At 32.6% G+C, this 16,271-nt stretch overlaps 1 non-coding gene across 1 annotated transcript; it reads left to right on the forward strand.

The window, feature by feature from the left end:
• The first annotated feature begins 3,219 nt into the window (after positions 1–3,219).
• Trnaa-cgc lies at positions 3,220–3,291 on the forward strand. Its single transcript has one exon. It is a non-coding gene; the product is annotated as a tRNA-Ala (tRNA).
• Positions 3,292–16,271: the final 12,980 nt, after the last annotated feature.

The raw sequence follows: 16,271 nt of genomic DNA on the forward strand, positions 1-16,271 counted from the left end.
GAATATATTCCTTCGTGGTTCTCGCATTCGTGAATTTAATTCACGATTTCGAGAATTGGTTTTTTTTCAGTGCAGCGGAAATCTGCGCGAGTGGGTGACCTTCCGTGACACCTTCAAAAGTCTTATCCACCGGAACTCGAAGCTGACATCGATGGACAAGTTCAAGACCTCCAATCGTCTCTTTCTGGTTCTGCGTTGCTGGAGATCAGTGGCATCGATCTGTCGGAAAAAAAACTACTCCGTCACGTGGTCCGCGCTGGAGGAGGAGTACGAAAACAAGAAGCTGATCGTGAAAGCCCACCTCGATGTCATTCTGGATCTGGAACCGCTGACCAAGGAGTCGTACGACGGTTTCAGCCACCTGCTCGGTGAGTTTGAGAAAAAATTGCAGATGTTGGACAAGATGGGCGAAAACACTGCCAACTGGAGTACGGTTATGGCGCACGTCCTGTGCTCAAAGCTGGACTCGGCCACGCTTAGGAATTGGGAGACCCACCACAACAGCAAGGAAGTCCCAACCTACAGGCTCTACTGGATTACCTGCGCGGCCACTTTTCGGTTCTTCAGTCGATCAAACGAGCGAAAGAGAAATCGTCGGAACAGCGTCCTCCGAAGGCAGCTGTGTGCCACACTGATGTGCGGATTGCAAACGAATTTTGGGGATCTGTGTAGGCATCAAGCAAACATAAAAATGGCGACAAAACGCAAGCAAACAATTGCGTTTATAACTCAATTTCGTCAGTTGTGTGCTATCTTGTGACAACGACCATTTAGTACTTTTCGAGTAAATCGATTTTTAAAGTTTGTTGGTTAATAATTTCAAAACTATGAATGATAGAGCCAAACTTTTTGAAGCAATCGGTTCGTATACTATCGCTTAACAAATGCTCCAAGTTTCAACTAATTTGGTTACACCAGTTAAAAGATACAGTAAATAATGTAAACAAAAATCTAAAAGGCACGTGTCACAAGTGTGTTTCGATATTAAAAAACACCCAAAAAGCAAAAACTGAAAATTTGGTTTATTGGACCTTTTCAAAAAAAAAACTCCAGAATTGTACTACGTGTCACAAGTGTGCACAGAATTCCCATACAAACTAAAATAAGCTCAAATCAATGGTTTAATCGACTTAATCAGTATATTTTTATAAACAAAAGGTTGCATTGCCTTTAGAAACTATGTGTGTACATAAATTTGTGAAAAACAAGAAAAATTTTCCACATTTTCCAATAACATGTATGACGTGTCACAAGTGTGCACAATCATTTTGATGATAAATTGACAAGTGTGTATTGCGATATCCGGGAAACGGAAGCGAGTTTCCAAAATCGGGTTAAAGCATCTTGTAGTGTTTGTTAAGTATAGCAAAACGTCATCATTAACTCATTTTCGACCAAAATGGTCTATGTCACAAGATAGCACACAGCTGACGATTTGTCCCAAATCGACGAGCGACAAGATATCACGATCACGACCATTTGCCAACACTAGTCCACCAGAATCACGGCTCCAATCAACTGCTGCCATCGTCAACAGGACGATGGCTAATTCACTTCACCTCGTTTGGTGTGTGCGATTTTCGGTAGGCAGGTTGAGCGCACATTAGCGATTGAAAATTGATGTTCGCCAGTGTTTAACGACCGCAGAGTTGCCATTCCGCAATCACGCCATCTAATCAATATGTTAAATGTACAATCCACCGTAATCATCGTGCCAGCCAGCCACTGGACTGGGTTGGGCAAACCAGGGAGGTGACATCGTTCACAGCAAACCACTGGACAATGCCATCGCGGTGTGATCGTAGACGGGGTCTCCGCCAGAACGACACACGGGACCGGATTGGACGGTAGCCCGAAAACTCTTTCAATCAAAACGATTCAACCAAAAACGAGTTAATTATGATTCAACAGCACCGTTGACGGCGTGTCGGGTGTAGACATGCATTTCAAATATGTTGATAGCTTTGCCAGCAGCAGCACCATGGAATGGCTTGGTATGGCCGGCATCGGTGCGGTTGAAAGTCCGAAATTCCGAGCATTTGTCGATAAAATACACACGGTAATGGAATTGCGCGCTGGTGCTTGGCTACCGCGGTTTCGACTACTAGTGTCAGGACATGACATCGGCTGTAGTGCCGGCATAGGGTGACTCCAAGAAATTTAGAATTAACAAATCGACATAAGGAAACAAGTATTTTTTCGAGATTCTAATGGAAGTAGGGTTAAAGCTGCCAGAAATAAATAAATTAACAACAACAACAATGGAAGTAGAATCTAATCAACTAAAAACAATTTTAATGATAAATTGAAAGCATGGCTTGTAGTTTCAATTCTTATTTTTTTTCTTAAGTTTTCTAATTTTCTTGTCACCCTAAGCTGGTGCGGTGGTACCGGGACCCCGTTCAGTGACGGTGATGATGATGGCTAATTAATAATTTATATATTTGAGGCAATCGGCGGGCCCCGTTAATGGCTATCAACGATCGTTATAATTAAATCCATATAAGCATTTTGATTTTTCGGACTGCGGTGGCCGCTTCGGTGGCCATAGCGCGTGGAACGAAACTTGAATTTTAACAGGTTTTCGTCGGCTGGGGCGACAGGCGTCAACGGGACACAGCCTTTTGATTTTTCATCAAACAACAAACAGCCCTCGTTTGGCACCATCGCCACCGCCGTTGATAACCGTCTGCACCGAATAATGGCCGGTCGGTGTGAGAACCATAATTATTGAGGTCAGCCAGCGCGAATGAGATTTTGAATTTTTTAGTCACGCAGCTCGTTAAGCGCTACAGTGATTTTTAATTTATTAACTCGGCCGTCGCGACCCCGGCGCTGCTGCTACTTCTGCTGCTGGCTGGCTGTGTTGTAGGTGTTTTGCACTGGGTTGGGTGAACACACGCAAACGGTGGCGTAAAAATGGTTTTTCGTGATTGACTGACCCTTTTGTTGTTGTTTGTTGACGCTGATTCTGATAAACCGCAGCCGCGAATAATTGCTCTACCGTCCGCAATCAATCAACGGCCATTTGCGTTTATTTTTTCAGCTGTCGGTTCTGGTTTCAAAATGTTGAGTGGTTTGTTCCGGAGTCAAACATTAGAAAATTGATGGCTGAAATGTTTGCCGCCAGTTTTGCTCAACCAACATCTGTAGCGTTCAAACATAAATGGACACGGAAGAATGAGACCAGTTTGTGCGATTTCCTCTTCATCCCGCACAGGGGATGTAGCTCAGTGGTAGAGCGCTCGCTTCGCATGTGAGAAGTCCCGGGTTCAATCCCCGGCATCTCCATAACTTTTTGATGCTTTTTAAGTTTTTCTATCTTTATCTTTTTATAGCTTCATAATGCTGTTGCAATTTGTTTTCAATAATCAGTTAACAAGGAAGGTTTATTTGAAGATTTTCAAAAGAAGATGGGAGAGTTATCAGGTAGAAACGGTTTAAGATATATTTTCCAGTTACAAAAATTGTACGATAAATATTCGAAAATCTGTAACTTTTGAAGGAATTTTCTGATCGATTTGATGTCTTTGGCAAAGTTGTAGATTTGATGAGGTTGATGAGGACTATTCAGAAGAAGGTAGGCACACGGAAGTTTGTTGTGTCGATTTTTAAATTAACTTTTTGTTCAATTTTCCAAAATTTATATTTTTAATTTTTCAATTTTGTTGATATGTGTTAGGTAGAGCGTCAACAAAAAGAAATTCCCGGGATTTCCCGTAAAAAATGTCCCGTTTCCCGGGGTATTTGTAAGTTTTCCGGGAATTCAAGCGGAAATATACATTTTCTTAACTTTTTGTCACCAGAAAAAAATAATTAGAGAACATAATTTGATTTGATTCATAATGATCTGCTGTCCATATTGCTATCATAACAAAACCAAAGAGGGTTTGTTTAAGGGGTTACATACATGTAAACTATCAAAAATGTCAGAGGTTGGTATGAGGTTTTTCAAATCTTTTTGCAGGACATTAAAATAAACATTTTCATCTTTTAGCAACACATTTTTAGATCACATTTGATTGTGTCTTCGCTGAAATATAGCTAAGTTAGTTAAGTTTAAGTTAGCAGTTTCAAAAAACGGGTGCCACGATATCTCAACACTGCTTTGGCCACATTGGCTTAACATTTTGGTGAAGACTCGTTAAGCTGGTTCCATTTGCATGACGAAGGCCGATTTTCAAAAAGTTTTTTTAATGATAAAATATTTTATGTTTTTCATATAAAAAATCGTAAGTTTTTGATTTTTGTATTTAAAAAAAAAAAGCAAAATCCAAATCGGGATTCGTCATGCACTGCACACGGCATATGTCTTGAGAGTCTTCACCCGAAATTTCATCTAATTTTGTCAATCTCATCTCGAGATATCGTGGCACCCGTAAATCAACGCGGTGTTTAGAGAAAAAACTCTCACAATGTTTGCCACTTCGCTCTACGCATGGCAAAACTTTGATCTTAAATCGTCTCTAACTCAGTTTAATCATAAAATATCATCATGAAGCTTTCAGCAGTGTTTGAAATCATTATCTTAGTTGATTTATTAAATTTTCTGTAATATGAAATATTGTGATTTTCTACATGTATGTAACCCCTTAATAGTATTTTAGAAATTACAGTTTGAAGTTTACTATTATGAAGCACTGGAGCTACCAAGGACGTAAAAGGAGTTAAATATGAAAAAACGTTTTTCGGTTTTTACCAATTTTCACGTTTTGAAAATTCTTTCAACCTTAGTATGTTAGTAGACTGAATACCATGTCACAAAAACCATACTACAGTTAAACCTCGTATAAGAGCGCCTCGCATATGTAACTTTGCATATACGAGTCATTCCACCTGATTCGGTTTTGTCGCAAGAGTTGCATATGCGAGGTACAGGGCTTATGGGATTTTGGCTATATGGGAGATATGGGCTATATTTTTATAAAAAATCAACTAAACTAAACAAATTTATAGTGTTTTGGAATCGTTATGAAGTCAGCTATACAGCTACACCAAATTTACATGGTTTACGATGTTCTAGGTCATCTGAAACTTCGTCAAGTTAAGGCCTATGTGTTCAACGCCGTACAACTATGAGTTAGGCGATTTGACTGTGGTTTTTGACCACAGATCATATCCGGATAGCCTCAGAGAGGTTCAGGGACTAGTCTACCGATATGTGGTGATGTTCTGGGTCTTCTGTAGAGTCCCGGGAGCTACGTCCGATGGGTCTACCGACATAACATGGCAGAGGTCTGTGGTTTTTGACCTCAGATCATATTCGGATAGCCTCAGGGAGGTTCAGGGACTAGTCTACCGATATGTGGTGATGTTTTGGGTCTTCTGTAGAGTCCCGGGAGTTACGGCCGATGGATCTACCACCGTAACAAGATAGAGGTCGGAGGTTTTCGACCTCAGATCATATTCAGATAGCCTCAGGGTGGTTCAGGGACTAGTCTACCGATGTGTGGTAATATCCTGGGTCTTCTGTAGAGTCCCGGGAGTAACGGTCAATGGGTCTACAGCCGTAACTAGTCTACCGCTATGTGGTGATGTTCTGGGTGTTTTGTAAGATTTCGGGAGCTACGGCCGTTGGGTCTACCACCGTAACAAGATAGAGGTCGCAGGTTTTTGACCTCAGATCATATCCGGATAGCCTCAGGGAGGTTCTGGGGCTAGTCTACCGATGTGATAGGTCTTTTGTAAGATCTTGGGAGTTACGGCCGATGGGTCTACCACCGTAACAAGATTTAGGTCTGTGGTTTTTGATCTTAGATCATATCCGAATAGCCTCAGGGCCGTTACTTCCGGGACTCTACAGAAGACCCAAAAGATCATAACACATCGGTAGACTAGTCCCTGGACTGTCCTGAGGCTATCCGGATATGATCTAAGATCAAAATCCAGTGACCTCTGCCTTATTTCGGTGGAAGACCCATTGACCGTAATCCCGGGACTCTACAGAAGACCCAGAACATCACCACACATCGGTAGACTAGTCCCTGAACCTTCCTGAGGCTATCCGGATATGATCTGAGGTCAAAATCCACCGACCTCTGCTTTGTTACGGCGGTAGACCCATTGACCGTAGCTCCCGGGACTTTACAGAAGACCCAGAACATTTCCAGAAATCGGTAGACTAGTCCCTGAACCTCCCTGAGGCTATCCGGATATGAACTGAGGTCGAAAACCTCCGACCTCTATCTTGTTGCGGTGGTAAAGCCATCGGCCGTTACTCCTGGGACTCTACAGAAGACCCAAAAAATGACCACACATCGGTAGACTAGTCCCTGAACCACCCTGAGGCTATCCGAATATGATCTGAGGTCAAAAACTTCTGACCTGTATCTTGTTACGGTGGTAGACACATCGGCCGTAACTCCCGGGACTCTACAGGAGACCCAGAACATCACCACATATCGGTAGACTAGTCCCTGAATCTTCCTGAGGCTATCCGGATATGATCTGAGGTCAAAAACCACCGACCTCTGCCGTGTTACGTCAGTAGACCCATCAGACGCAGCTCCCGGGACTCTACAGAAGACCCAGAACATCACCACATATCGGTAGACTAGTCCCTGAACCTCCCTGATTCTATCTGGATATTATCTAAGGCCAAAAACCATCGACCTCTGCCGTGTTACGGCGGTAGACCCATCGGTCGTAACTCCCGGGGCTCTATAGAAGACCCAGAACATCTCCACATATCGGTAGACTAGTCCCTGAACCTCCCTGAGTCTATCTGGATATGATCTAAGGCCAAAAACCATCGACCTCTGCCTTGTTACGGCGGTAGACCCTTCAGGCGTAGCTCTCGGGACTCCACAGAAGACCCAGAAAATTTCCACATATCGGTAGACTAGTCCCTGAACCTCCCTGAGGCTATCCGGATATGATCTGAGGTCAAAAACCACCGACCTCTGCCTTGTTACGGCGGTAGACCCATCGGACGTACCATCAGGGACTCTACAGAAGACCCAGAACATCACCACATATCGGTAGACTAGTCCCTGAACCTCCCTGAGGTTATCCGGATATGACCTGTGGTCAAAAACCACAGTCAAATCGCCTACCTCATACTTGTACGGCGTTGAACACATAGGCCTTAACTTGACGAAGTTTCGGATGACCTAGAACATCGTAAACCATGTAAATTTGGTGTAGTTGTAAAGCTGACTTCATAACGATTCCAAAACACTATAAATTTGTATAGTTTAGTTGATTTTTTATAAAAATATAGCCCATGTCTCCCATATAGCCAAAATCCCATAAGCCCTGTACCTCGCATATGCGTGCTTCGCATAAGAAACCCCCATATGAGGTGCATATGCGAGGTTTAACTGTATAAACGAAACTACAAGCTGCAACCAGTAAAACTTGTACTGGAATAAATTATTTGCCATAAAAAAACATAATTTCTGTGTTTTATATGTCAATGTCATTCTTAAAAATATTTTTTCAAAATGTTCATTAAAACAAATTCAAAATCAATTTTATGGTTGTGGAGCATGGATTTTCGTGTCCAAACACATTGATTAAAAAAAATATCGCAAAAAATACTAATGAGCTTGAAAAATTTCTTGAAGTTGCATGATTTTTTACAAGCAGTTAAGCCATTAAATATTCCTCATATCCATTTTGATCATTTAATTGCTGTTCTATACAATTATGTTGCAAAATTTGAATCAGAAACAGGATTCGAATAATTTTAAAAAATAATTGTTTTACACGAAAAAAAACGTGTGCGAGAAATCGTGAATTTCGATTCATGAATTCGTGAATAAATTTGTGCATGATTTCGTGATACCTTTCATGATTTCATGAATTTTATTCATGAAATCGTGCATAAAAATGCACGAATTTATGAATTTAATTCATGGCTAAAATATTTTTACGAATATTCATGAATTTTCCTTCATGAAATCATGCATATCACTATTCATGATTTCATGACTGATTTACATGAAGTCATGACTAAACTTCATGAATTCATGAAAAATATTCATGATTTTACGATTATTTATGCATGCGTAAATTTTACGCCGTAAAATTTTATTCGCGAATTTATGAATCATGTTTTTCATGATTTCATGAAAGTTTACATGATTTCACGAATAAAATGCATGAATTCGTGCATAACATTCATGGGTTTATGAATTTTTATCCATGTTTATGACGAGTGATCTTGATCAATCAAGAACAGTTTCGTTCGAACTGTCAAGTTTGTTTTTCGCTTGTCAGTTCAGCCGCGTGTTTATTTGCCACGAAGTCAATCGCGTTGTGACTAGTCGCGTCCTGTTGTGTTTGCCAGTAAAAGTGACCGTGATTTGCGGACCCGGGATTTGGAGGTGCTGTCCACCGGAACCGGGAAAAGATCTGCGGCCGTTCCGTTGGAAATGGCAACGGAGCCAAGGGCTAGCAGGAAGAGGACCGAGCTGCAGGAGGAGGACCGAGTGGCAGTAGGAGAACCGAGCGCGGGAGGAGGACCGGGCGGCAGGAGGAGGACCGAGCGGCTAGAGTAGGACCGAGTGGCAAGAGGAGGGCCGAATGGCAGGAGGAGGACCGAGCAGCAAGAGTAGGACCGAGTGGCAGGAGGAGGAACGAGCGCGGGAGGAGGACCAGGCGGCAGGAGGAGGGTCCCAGTTTGTTTCGATTGTCGAATCAAGGGGAACATGGTCCATAAGACAGTTCCCGTGTTTTATCTCCGCGTGTGACAGTTTCTTGGTCGTGGACTCGTAGGGATCTCGGTTTTTTTTCTCAATTGCCGGAGCATTCTACGCGTGTGACAGACAGTGAGGTTTGTTTTGGTTTTGGAAACGAAAAAATCCCGTTTTTTATCGGTTCTCGTGGATGCGCTGAGTGACATTTCGGTGCTTTGTTTTGAGCTAGAAATGGGGACATAGGTAAAGTATGTTAATAATTTTAATGATTTTAATATTGTAAGCATATTATTTTAAAGTACAGTGGATTTAACATATTTAAAGTATTTGAAGTTAATAACGTATTTTAATAATTTTAATATTGTGACTTTAAAAGTATATAAGTATTTCAAGTATTTTAAATATTTCAAGTGTTTAGAGTTTGTTAAGCTTTAAAATAATTTTAAGCAATTAATTTTTTATAGGTATTTTAATATTTCAAGAACATAAAATATTTTAAGTATTTTTAAGTTTTTAACATATTTAATGTATTTAAAGAATTTAAATAATTTTAAGTATTCTCATTATTTTAAGTATTTTAAGTATTTTAGGTATTTTAAGTATTTTAAGTATTTCAAGTATTTTAAGTATTTCAAGTATTTCAAGTATTTTAAGTATTTCAAGTATTTTAAGTATTTTAAGTATTTTAAGAATTTTGAGTATTTTAAGTATTTTAAGTATTTTAAGTATTTTAAGTATTTTAAGTATTTAAAGTATTTAAAGTATTTAAAGTATTTAAAGTATTTAAAGTATTTAAAGTATTTAAAGTATTTTAAGTATTTTAAGTATTTTAAGTATTTTAAGTATTTTAAGTATTTTAAGTATTTTAAGTATTTTAAGTATTTAAAGTATTTAAAGTATTTTAAGTATTTTAAGTATTTTAAGTATTTTAAGTATTTTAAGTATTTCAAGTATTTTTAGTATTTTTAGTATTTGAAGTATTTTAAGTATTTTAAGTATTTTAAGTATTTTAAGTATTTTAAGTATTTTAAGTATTTTAAGTATTTTAAGTATTTATAGTATTTAAAGTATTTAAAGTATTTAAAGTATTTAAAGTATCTAAGTATTTAAAGAATTTAAATAATTTTAAGTATTCTCAGTATTTTAAGTATTTTAAGTATTTTAACTATTTTAAGTATTTTAAGTAGTTTAAGTTTTTTAAGTATTTTAAGTATTTTAAGTATTTTAAGTATTTTAAGTATTTTAAGTATTTTAAGTATTTTAAGTATTTTAAGTATTTTAAGTATTTTAAGCATTTTAAGTATTTTAAGTATTTTAAGTATTTTAAGTATTTTAAGTATTTTAAGTATATTAAGTATTTTAAGTATTTTAAGTATTTTAAATATTTTAAGTATTTTAAGTATTTTAAGTATTTCAAGTATTTTTAGTATTTTTAGTATTTGAAGTATTTTAAGTATTTTAAGTATTTTAAGTATTTTAAGTATTTTAAGTTTTTTAAGTATTTTAAGAATTTTAAGTATTTAAAGTATTTAAAGTATTTAGAGTATCTAAGTATTTAAAGAATTTAAATAATTTTAAGTATTCTCAGTATTTTAAGTATTTTAAGTATTTTAAGTATTTTAAGTATTTTAAGTATTTTAAGTATTTTAAGTAGTTTAAGTTTTTTAAGTATTTTAAGTATTTTAAGTATTTTAAGTATTTTAAGTATTTTAAGTATTTTAAGTATTTTAAGTATTTTAAGCATTTTAAGTATTTTAAGTATTTTAAGTATTTTAAGTATTTTAAGTATATTAAGTATTTTAAGTATTTTAAGTATTTTAAGTATTTTAAGTATTTTAAGTATTTTAAGTATTTTAAGTATTTTAAGTATTTTAAGTATTTTAAGTATTTTAAGTATTTTAAGTATTTTAAGTATTTTAAGTATTTTAAGTATTTTAAGTATTTTAAGTATTTTAAGTATTTTAAGTATTTTAAGTATTTTAAGTATTTTAAGTATTTTAAGTATTTTAAGTATTTTAAGTATTTTAAGTATTTTAAGTATTTTAAGTATTTTAAGTATTTTAAGTATTTTAAGTATTTTAAGTATTTTAAGTATTTTAAGTATTTTAAGTATTTTAAGTATTTAGAGTATTTTAAGTATTTTAAGTATTTTAAGTATTTTAAGTATTTTAAGTATTTTAAGTATATTAAGTATTTTAAGTATTTTAAGTATTTTAAGTATTTTAAGTATTTTAAGTATTTTAAGTATTTTAAGTATTTTAAGTATTTTAAGTATTTTAAGTATTTTAAGTATTTTAAGTATTTTAAGTATTTTAAGTATTTTAAGTATTTTAAGTATTTTAAGTATTTTAAGTATTTTAAGTATTTTAAGTATTTTAAGTATTTTAAGTATTTTAAGTATTTTAAGTATTTTAAGTATTTTAAGTATTTTAAGTTTTTTTAAGTATTTTAAGTATTTTAAGTATTTTATTTTTTTTAAGTATATTATGTATTTTAAGTATTTTAAGTATATTAAGTATTTTAAGTATTTTAAGTATTTTAAGTATTTTTATTATTTTTAGTATATTAAGTATTTTAAGTATTTTAAGTATTTTAAGTATTTTAAGTATTTTAAGTATTTTAGGTATTTTAAGTATTTTAAGTATTTCAAGTATTTTAAGTATTTCAAGTATTTCAAGTATTTTAAGTATATTAAGTATTTTAAGTATTTTAAGTATTTTAAGTATTTTAAGTATTTTAAGTATTTTAAGTATTTTAAGTATTTTAAGTATTTTAAGTATTTTAAGTATTTTAAGTATTTTAAGTATTTTAAGTATTTTAAGTATTTTAAGTATTTTAAGTATTTTAAGTATTTTAAGTATTTTAAGTATTTTAAGTATTTTAAGTATTTTAAGTATTTTAAGTATTTTAAGTATTTTAAGTATTTTAAGTATTTTAAGTATTTTAAGTATTTTAAGTATTTTAAGTATTTTAAGTATTTTAAGTATTTAAGTATTTTAAGTATTTTAAGTATTTTAAGTATTTTAAGTATTTTAAGTATTTTAAGTATTTTAAGTATTTTAAGTATTTTAAGTATTTTAAGTATTTTAAGTATTTTAAGTATTTTAAGTATTTTAAGTATTTTAAGTATTTTAAGTATTTTAAGTATTTTAAGTATTTTAAGTATTTTAAGTATTTTAAGTATTTTAAGTATTTTAAGTATTTTAAGTATTTTAAGTATTTTAAGTATTTTAAGTATTTTAAGTATTTTAAGTATTTTAAGTATTTTAAGTATTTTAAGTATTTTAAGTATTTTAAGTATTTTAAGTATTTTAAGTATTTTAAGTATTTTATGTATTTTAAGTATTTTAAGTATTTTAAGTATTTTAAGTATTTTAAGTATTTTAAGTATTTTAAGTATTTTAAGTATTTTAAGTATTTTAAGTATTTTAAGTATTTTAAGTATTTTAAGTATTTTAAGTATTTTAAGTATTTTAAGTATTTTAAGTATTTTAAGTATATTAAGTATTTTAAGTATTTTATTTTTTTTTAATTATATTAAGTATTTTAAGTATTTTAAGTTTTTTAAGTATTTTAATTATTTTTAGTATATTAAGTATTTTAAGTATTTTAAGTATTTTAAGTATTTTAAGTATTTTAAGTATATTAAGTATTTTAAGTATTTTAAGTATTTTAAGTATTTTAAGTATTTTAAGTATTTTAAGTATTTTAAGTATTTTAAGTATTTTAAGTATTTTAAGTATTTTAAGTATTTTAAGTATTTTAAGTATTTTAAGTATTTTAAGTATTTTAAGTATTTTAAGTATTTTAAGTATATTAAGTATTTTAAGTATTTTAAGTATTTTAAGTATTTTAAGTATTTTAAGTATTTTAAGTATTTTAAGTATTTTAAGTATTTTAAGTTTTTTAAGTATTTTAAGTATTTTAAGTATATTAAGTATTTTAAGTATTTTAAGTATTTTAAGTATTTGAAGTATTTGAAGTATTTGAAGTATTTTAAGTATTTTAAGTATTTTAAGTATTTTAAGTATTTTAAGTATTTTAAGTATTTTAAGTATTTTAAGTATTTTAAGTATTTGAAGTATTTGAAGTATTTGAAGTATTTGAAGTATTTGAAGTATTTGAAGTATTTGAAGTATTTTAAGTATTTTAAGTATTTTAAGTATTTTAAGTATTTTAAGTATTTTAAGTATTTTAAGTATTTTAAGTATTTTAAGTATTTTAAGTCTTTTAAGTATTTTAAGTATTTTAAGTATTTTAAGTATTTTAAGTATTTTAAGTATTTTAAGTATTTTAAGCATTTTAAGTATTTTAAGTATTTTAAGTATTTTAAGTATATTAAGTATTTTAAGTATTTTAAGTATTTTAAGTATTTTAAGTATTTTAAGTATTTTAAGTATTTTAAGTATTTTAAGTATTTTAAGTATTTTAAGTATTTTAAGTATTTTAAGTATTTTAAGTATTTTAAGTATTTTAAGTATTTTAAGTATTTAAAGTATTTAAAGTATTTTAAGTATTTTAAGTATTTTAAGTATTTTAAGTATTTTAAGTATTTTAAGTATTTTAAGTATTTTAAGTATTTTAAGTATTTTAAGTATTTTAATTATTTTAAGTAAAGAGTTGAACCAGTTTTCGGCTTAAAAACTCTGTAATAAAGTATAGAAAAAAGTATTTTAAGTATTTTGAGCATTTTATTTATTTTATGTATTTTGCGAATTTCAAATATTTTAACGATCGGTACCCAATTAACTTTTCCGAAATGCTCATGTCAAGTTTGAATGTTGGTTTTACTAAAGTTATGATTGTATTTTTCATTTATTTAAGGCATTTTTGAACATCACATAACTGGGACCTTTGTAAATTTAGAATTCTTCTGCAGTGACCGGTAATCGGTTCCAAGGTGGCCAGATGGAGCCAGAGTACATTGGCATCACACACAATGGCCACAGTTTTAAATTTCATGAATTTTGATATGTCACAAGACAAGGTTCCTTGCACATTCCGAAATGTCCCCAGTGACCACCGGTAACCGGTGACCGGTTCTAAAGTGGCCAAGTGGGGCCAGAGTACATTGGCATCACATACAATGGCCACAGTTTTAAATTTCATGAATTTCGATATGTCACAAGACAGGGTTCCTTGCACATTCCAAAATGTCCCCAGTGACCACCGGTAACCGGTGACCGGTTCCAAAGTGGCCAAGTGGGGCCAGAGTACATTGGCATCACATACAATGGCCACAGTTTTAAATTTCATGAATTTTGATATGTCACAAGACAGGGTTCCTTGCACATTCCAAAATGTCCCCAGTGACCACCGGTAACCGGTGACCGGTTCCATAGTGGCCAGGTGGGGCCAGAGTACGTTGGCATCACTTAAAATGGCCAAAGATTTGAATTTCATGAATTTTGATATGTCACATGACAGGGTTCCTTGCGCATTCCAAAATGTCCCCAGTGACCACCGGTAACCGGTGACCGGTTCCAAAGTGGCCAAGTGGGGCCAGAGTACATTGGCAATACATAGAATGTCCTCCGTTTTTTAATAAAACAGGGTTCCTTGTCAATTCCGATATTTGCACCCAGTGGAACAATATGGTAAATGAACAGAAAAAGTAATCCGGAAATTGTGAAAATCGTACCATGAAATCGTGAATATTATGAGTTTTACTTTACTATTTTTTGAACTATGCATATTGGGCACGAATAAACCAGGAGCCGTGAATAAATATGCATGATTAGACATGCCCGAATACACTCGTAAACGTGAATTAAATTCATGATTTCATAAAAAAAAATCACGAATTCATGAAATGTATGCATGATTTCATGAAGTTTATACATGATTTCACGAATTTTTTTACACCTTCAAAAATAAATCATAAAAAATATTCCAGAACTCATGAATTTTGTGCACGAATTCATGCATAAAAATTCACGATTTCATGAATTTTATGCATGAAATCATGATTTTTTATTCACGATGTATATTTTTTCGACCGTAATCATGAATTTTTATTCATAAAATCGTGAATATTTTTCACGACTGCATGCATCTATTTCATGAAATCATGAACATTATTCACGTTTACGAGGTTTACGAGTGAAATCGGCCACGGAAAGTCATGCATATTTATTCACGATTCCTGGATAATTCGTGCCCAATATGCATAGTTCAAAAATTCGTAAAGCAAAAATCGCGTTATTCACGATTTCATGGTACGATTTGCATGATTTCCGGAACACTTTTTTTTCCGTGTATGAAAAAAATAGAAATTTTAGTTCAAAACATTATTTCAATCTTTAATGTGTACTTAAATTTGCAATCGAAGAGTAATTTATAGATATTTTGACAAAATGCACTGTTTTTAAGATATCGTTACTTGTTTGCTATCTTGTGACACTTCTGCTGTTAAATGAAGTGACAATACAACCTCTTATAGTTTAATTTGATCTGGAATATTCCCGTTGTTCGATTTTCAAAATAGTATCCATGATTGTCCATTCCTGATTATTTATTTTTTGATATGTTCAGAAAATTTGCCTTAAAATTTTCAAAGAGACATTGAAGATTAGACCTCTGGTTGAAATACAGCAAATAGAGGAAAATGACACAAGAAAATTCTATTTTATGAGTCTTATGATGTAAAACTTTATGATCTTTTCGAAAAAATATAATGAAAATTGTGGGATCAATACAGAAATTTCGAAAGGCCAAACATATAATATTTCGCTTATTTTATCCCCCTTCTTGGACTAGAGTCTAGGGACACATACTTTTATAAATATTGGAATCTTTCAGTTTTTTTTTTTCATGGAGCTGCCTGGAACTTAAACAAAATGAAAATAGATTTTTCAAACTTTTATTGGAAATTAATGTAGGGTGGAGGACCCAGAAATCGCCCACTTTATAGTGGAAATCTAGGAAATTTGATGAGAATTTGATGACAATTTATGGTTTTTGGTTCTATTTGTTGTAGAACGTTGATAAACTATTTGATTTTAAGTTTCCAAAAGGTTTTTATCATTTACATGTTCATTTTTGATAAAATTTTGCGTTTTAATAAAGTGCTCTGAAGAGCCTATTTTCGCCCCCCTAAATCCAATTTTCGCCCACCCTTGGAACCAGTTTTCGCCCACGACAAAAATCAAGAAATCAAGTGAAATTATGACACAAAGCTAAGCAAATATGGTCTCCTATTGATAAACAACATGTTCCCGAAGCTAAATTTTATTGTTGTGCACATATTTTGTCATACATATTTTAAATTGAGGTTCAAAAAATCCTAGGAGTTTTTTTTTCAGATATCCTACTTATTTTGAGATTCTCTGTCTATTATAACTAAAACCAAAACATGTTCTCACTTTCACTAAAAAAATATGACTAATTTGTGATAGAACTCATGTGTTCCTGTTCAACCAAGATAAGGGCACACAGTTACAATTAGCTCCATGTTGTTGTTGATTTTGTTAGGGGAGCTTTAACCCTATGGGTCATTTGCTCCCGAAATAACTCAATATAAAACATCGAGTACCTCTTAATAAAAATATTAAAGCACATTTGTAACTACTTCTCCATCCTCTGCTTAATTTGTTCTCCTATGAACCAGTAAAATTTTACAACATTTGA

The sequence above is a fragment of the Culex quinquefasciatus genome, chromosome 2, assembly GCF_015732765.1.
Source record: "Culex quinquefasciatus strain JHB chromosome 2, VPISU_Cqui_1.0_pri_paternal, whole genome shotgun sequence".
Lineage (NCBI taxonomy): Eukaryota > Metazoa > Arthropoda > Insecta > Diptera > Culicidae > Culex > Culex quinquefasciatus.